This window comes from Camellia sinensis, chromosome 15, assembly GCF_055761805.1.
Source record: "Camellia sinensis isolate YWXY chromosome 15, ASM5576180v1, whole genome shotgun sequence".
In the NCBI taxonomy this organism is placed as follows: domain Eukaryota; kingdom Viridiplantae; phylum Streptophyta; class Magnoliopsida; order Ericales; family Theaceae; genus Camellia; species Camellia sinensis.
This window is the reverse complement of record NC_138975.1, coordinates 121,062,228-121,067,936: the sequence shown is the minus strand read 5'-3', so window position 1 is coordinate 121,067,936 and position 5,709 is coordinate 121,062,228. Positions and strand designations below refer to the sequence as shown.

At 31.0% G+C, this 5,709-nt stretch overlaps 1 long non-coding RNA gene across 1 annotated transcript; it reads left to right on the top strand.

The window, feature by feature from the left end:
* Nucleotides 1-3,612: 3,612 nt before the first annotated feature.
* LOC114323067 (uncharacterized) lies at nucleotides 3,613-5,459 on the top strand. The gene is made up of 2 exons (XR_014356919.1): nucleotides 3,613-3,710; nucleotides 5,262-5,459. It is a non-coding gene; the product is annotated as an uncharacterized LOC114323067 (long non-coding RNA).
* The last annotated feature ends 250 nt before the right edge of the window (nucleotides 5,460-5,709 follow it).

Here is a 5,709-nt window from a genome sequence, read left to right as displayed (position 1 = left end):
TATTTTTTACCGTTTGGTGGCCAAAAGTTTATTTTCAGCGATAAAAAAGAATTTTCGTCGCTAAAGTACTAAAATTTTTGAAACGAGACATTTCAAATATTTTGGAGGGATTTGTAAAATACTTTCAGCGACTAAAAAATTTTTGTCGCCAATAACCATCTACATAAAATATCTCACGCTTTCAGTCTTCCCTCTCATCCTCTCTCATATCTGTTTCTCTCATTCCGTAGAGATTTGCCCGCTACCGTCGCAAGGAGCACCCATCTCTAACCAGCCACCGTCGCACACGAGCACCCATCTCTGACCAGTGACAGTGCAATATCGCACACCGTGGATAGTTGGTATTTCTTCTTCCTCTTTCTCTTCTTCTTCCCCTTCCTCTCTCTCTCTCTAAAATTTTTTTGGGTGTAAGCGTTCAAATCTGTGAATAGAAAGACAAAATGAAGGAGAGCACCATGGTAGTCTGGATTTTTGCCCTAAACCTCACTGAATCGGTCTCTTTAATCCCTCCGTAAACGACCAAATTAGACCCTCAAGATGGGTTGTTGTTTTGAATTCATATAGATGGATTGTTGCTTTGGATTCTTATAATGTCAAAATAGTTTGTTGTTGTTTTGGATTTGGATTCTTATAATAAAGGATTTGTTTTTTTCTTTTTTTTTTCTTGCCTTCAAATTGTTTGATAAAATGTTTCTTAGGCTTCTAAAAATTCTAAGCCACGAGCCTAACTTCTAGAGATCATGTCCTATGTTTAAGTTTATGTTCACAATAGAGTATACTTCATCAGTGCTTAGAATTCTATTGGCCATAGCATTTGTTTTTCTAGTTCATGGCCTAATTGTCTATTATTTTTCTTTCATCTACAAATGGACCTCCGAGATAAGCCCGCACAAAACTTCCCTTAACCTTCATATGCATCTTGATTATCTGCAACTTTTATCTGAATCTTGTCACATTGGAACCTGTATCCTCAAGCTAGTTTTTTTTATTATTTAAAAGGGGGATTTGGTCATAGCCCCCTCACTATCTAATTTCTCTTTTAAAAGGACAAGAATTATATAAGTATTTTCAAAACTCCCTGATATTTTAAAACTTGTTTCTTTTACTATATTACCCTCATATCTATCAGCTCTCCTATTAAGACATTTTCACAATGTATTTCAGAGTAAAATTTTACTCTATATAAAAGTAAAATTTTACTATGAATGAGAGTAAAATTTTACACTCTGAAACTAAAAGTAAAATTTTACTCTGTATGAAAGTAAAATTTTACTCTGAAAAATAAGTAAACTGTAAGACTCTGAAGCTAAAAGTAAAATTTTACTCTGTATAAAAGTAAAATTTTACTCTGGTTCTGTCAAATGAAAAAAACAGAGCAATAGAACCAGAGTAAAATTTTACTCTGGTTCTATCAAATGAAATTTGATGTTTACTCTGAAAAATCGATGGAACTTTGAGCTTTGAGCTTTGAATCAGGCCTATAATCCTTGAATCAATCGATGTTTACTTTGAAAAACATTGAATCATACCTATAATCCTTGAATCATGCCTATAATCTGAAAATTTTAGAGAAATCTCAATTTTTCATACACCGGTTCTACAGATTTTTCAGATTTTACAGATTTTTCAGATTTTTAAAACTTTGAGCTTTCAAAAATCTATATATTCGAATTCAAATCTCAAAACAGACAAACACACACATATATATAGATATATATATATATATATATTACAGATCGGAATATGTAGATATATATATATTCGAATTCAAATCTCAAAATACATATATATTCGAATTCAAATCTCAAAGCACACGAGCACACACATATATATATATATATATATATGTATCAGCGCGATTTGCAAGTTCTCCACAGCTCTGGCCATGAAGGAAGCTAGGATTAGAAGAGAGAGACAAGATAGAAGATGAACAGTTGAAGGAGAGTTGAAGGAGGAGAGTTGAGAAGATGTAGAGAGAGATCATCGGAGCTTAGGAATGACACAGCTCCAGCCATGGAGGAAGCTAGGGTTAGAAGTGAGAGACGAGAGAGAAGATAAATTTTGTATCTGAATTGTGTATATGTGAGGGTATAATAGTCTGATAAAATATTTAAATAATAAATTTTGTCCTTTATGCAAGATTTTATAATTATGAGGGGGTTTAGAAGGTATAATTTTTTTCTTAGTCCTTCTAACAATGAAAGGAAGGGAAAGGGGGTTTATAGCCAAATTTTCCTATTTAAAACTCCCAAGATTGTGGCATTACTTAGGCTATGTAATAAAACTAATTAATTCCTTCTACAGTTTAGATTGTAAGGCCCAATATATTAATATCAGGGGACATGAGTAGTGTATTTACACCAGAAAAACAAATGATCTTCAATTTACAAAATGGTTGTAAACAGCAAAAAAACAATCTTCTATACGTACAAACTATGTTTATTAACATGAATAGAAAGTTGATATTGTGGCTTATATGAAGGTTATTTCCTTGTATTACGTGATAGTCAAATTTGAGGTTGAAAGTTAAATTTTTAGATGTTTAATAACGGAATAGACACATGTGTTACATGATCCAGATTGTGGAGAAATAGATTTTTTAATGTGATTGATTTTTATGTTTGTACACTTAATGGACAGAAGAATGATGTACATTATAGGCATAATTAAAAAAAAAAAAATAGAGTTAATGAAAAATGATAAACAAGAAAAAGCATTGCAATATCTAATTTAATAGAGATGCATTACTACATTTGGACTTCTTAGCATTGGTCCAAATTAAATATATTGTACCAAAACCCTAGATTGAAAATACTATTTGTATACATGTGATGCCCACTAAAATAGATGGTGAGGGGGGAATCTCAACAAAAGTGGAAGGTGGCCTCCAAAGAAGAGAAATTTAAAAAACAGAGAATGTGAAATTTCTCAAAGCCCTAAAAAAAAAGATACCTTTCACAAACTCCAAAGGTTTTTCAAGTCTCTTATATGAATTTAGTTCTCCACCCACTCTTTTATGTACATTTAAATATACAAATTTCATTACTATTTGTGTTCATAGTGATGACAATTGAATTGTTTGTATCATGTTTTTTTAGCGAATTTCATTTTAAACGTCAAAACAGGGATAATCCTAATCAATATTCAAATTCTTCAAGATCCAAGCCAAGTCTGATAAGTTCATTACATAAAGGCCTATTTATAGGCATCCTTGGAAACCCCAATAAATTCTAATTTAATAAATAAAACTTGTTGAATCACAAATCACAAAATAATACTAGAATAAATCCCTAATCTTCAATTTATCTTCATCCAATGCCTTCAAGTTCCCCATTATTAAGTGTAAAATTTTTAAATTTTTAAACTTTTCTAGTTAAAACAGTGGCCTGCTGAATATAGATGTTAACCATCACACTATATTTGCAAAAGGAATCAGGAGACAAAATAAAGCTTTGTTAACATCATCAAGAGGGCTTCTTTAGTACCATTTTCATGGGGATAGGTAGAATTTGGGAAACTGATTAGTTGAAACATTAAATTATTTTTCCATTAGAGCAACTTTACTATTTTCATTCTCATAGAGTTTGTATAATGATATTTTTCTCTCTATCCAGGCAAAGAGGAGTTTTGTCAAGTTGGATATTTATAGAAAGTTCTCAAATGCATTAGCAGGAACAGTGATTGCTTTAGTTGCTTGGATAGGATATGAGGTATGCTTTTAATGAGTAGACTCTACTTCTAGTTTTGATGTGCAATAACATTGGTTTTGTTTATTAAAATTCATTTTCATTTTCATAAATAGACAAAAGCAGAAATCCCAACTGCGTGGAGAAGATTACCTGAGTGCTTAGTTATTATGTTATGATTAAAGTGTTCCTCAGTGTTCTTCAGTGCCAAATCTTGACAAACTGTTTTGCCCGCTTTATGCCACTACAAGAAATTAGTCTTTTAGAGACTAATATTTAGGGACTAATTAGATTTGATCCCTAAAAATAATCTTTTAGAGACAAATCTAAACTTATTATAATTTACTTACAACAATGCAAAAATGGCTTTTGATATGTTCCCTGTTACGCTGTGTAACTTTACTTGTTGTTTGTTCTGATTCAGTAACTCACATTGTTTATCTCTATATGTTTCTCTGATTCGTTTTATTTTCTTCTAGTATTTTCCTTCTATTTACTTGCAACCAAACAGGGTGCAATGTGACTCACATTTGGTTTGTATTAATTTTGGTATTTGAAGCTGACAGGCACAAAGACACCTGATTAATTTGATCTGGCTTTCGCTTGATCATGGCACATGTAATTGTTATTTCTTTTTTTTATGAACAAATTATCAATAGTTCCTAGAAAGATACAGTACTTGCTAAGAAAATGAGACAGTGTAGAGTTGTACTGGACATATTTTGTTATTTCAATACATCAAATCTAGAAAATGAAGAAATCGATTCAGACTCAAGAAAATGTTTTTGGCTAATGTAATGGCATGAGAAGAAATTCTATGTTTGTCTCAGTTTGGTCACTTAGAAATTGTAGGAGAAGCAAAAAAATTTAACAGTTTTTTTGGTGTGAGTTAATGGGTTTGTTGATATTGATGTGTTTAGCGAAGTTTTGTTATATTCACATTCTATTTGGAGTGTTACAGCTGCATTCTTTTGTCTGAAAATTTAGACAGGTTTCTATTTTTAGATATATATATGCATTTTCCACATATAGTTGCTCTTGAAACTATTGATTCAATACAAATACCATGACTAAAGTTACCATATATAGTTGATTTACACATAATAATACTTGAAGAGGTGGAGAAAGTTTAAAATAATTCTAAATTTTATTAATCAACAAGCTCCCTTATGTTAAACCACTGCAGTACTTGGTTTTTATAGAAAAATCAATCCTAAAATCCTAGGTATGTTCTTCTACATCAAGTACTGGTACGAGAATAATAGAGTAATGGATGTTTCTTCTCCTGATGTGAGCTCACCGTTACAATATCACCTTTATGGTAATGGGAAAATTGGACTTGATGTGCATTTGTGCTGCTTAGCTTTTTTCATTTGTAGTAACTATTTAAGCATCTTCTTTCCAATTTTTCAGAACTCAATTAATTAGCATTCTTGTGCTCATCTTACTGTTCATTTGTTACTTTGGGTGGTGGTTCACGTTTTTTATTTGAAGTTTATGTTCATCTTTGTGTCATTGGATTCCTTCTTAATCTTTTTCCACATTTGGATTCTTTGCTTAAAACAATTCTGTTAGATGAGAAATTAATAGGTAGATGAGAACGATGAAGAGTTGCCTGATTTTTGCAAATTCTATGAGAAGTGTCACAAGTCGAAGAAGATGAATGACTGGATTGATCCCCGATGCGGTGACCTACATGTAAAAATTTAACAATGGATCAATTGTATGTAATAATAGTTAATATAATTGTTTATCTTATTCTGCATTTTTAAATCCTTCATATAAAATCTTCAATCCTCTTTTTAATGGTATAAACTACATATGCAAGCCTATTTCCACAATAATACTATGACTTTAAGACTATCAATATCTTCAAATATTTGATATACATATCACAAAATTTATATACATCTGTAAATAAAATTCTATCTATAAGTTTAGTCATTTTATTATATAAATATAATCTGAAAATTTCAACAATTAAAAAAAATGAGAGGGTTGAGAGGGTTTTCTTACTCAATAA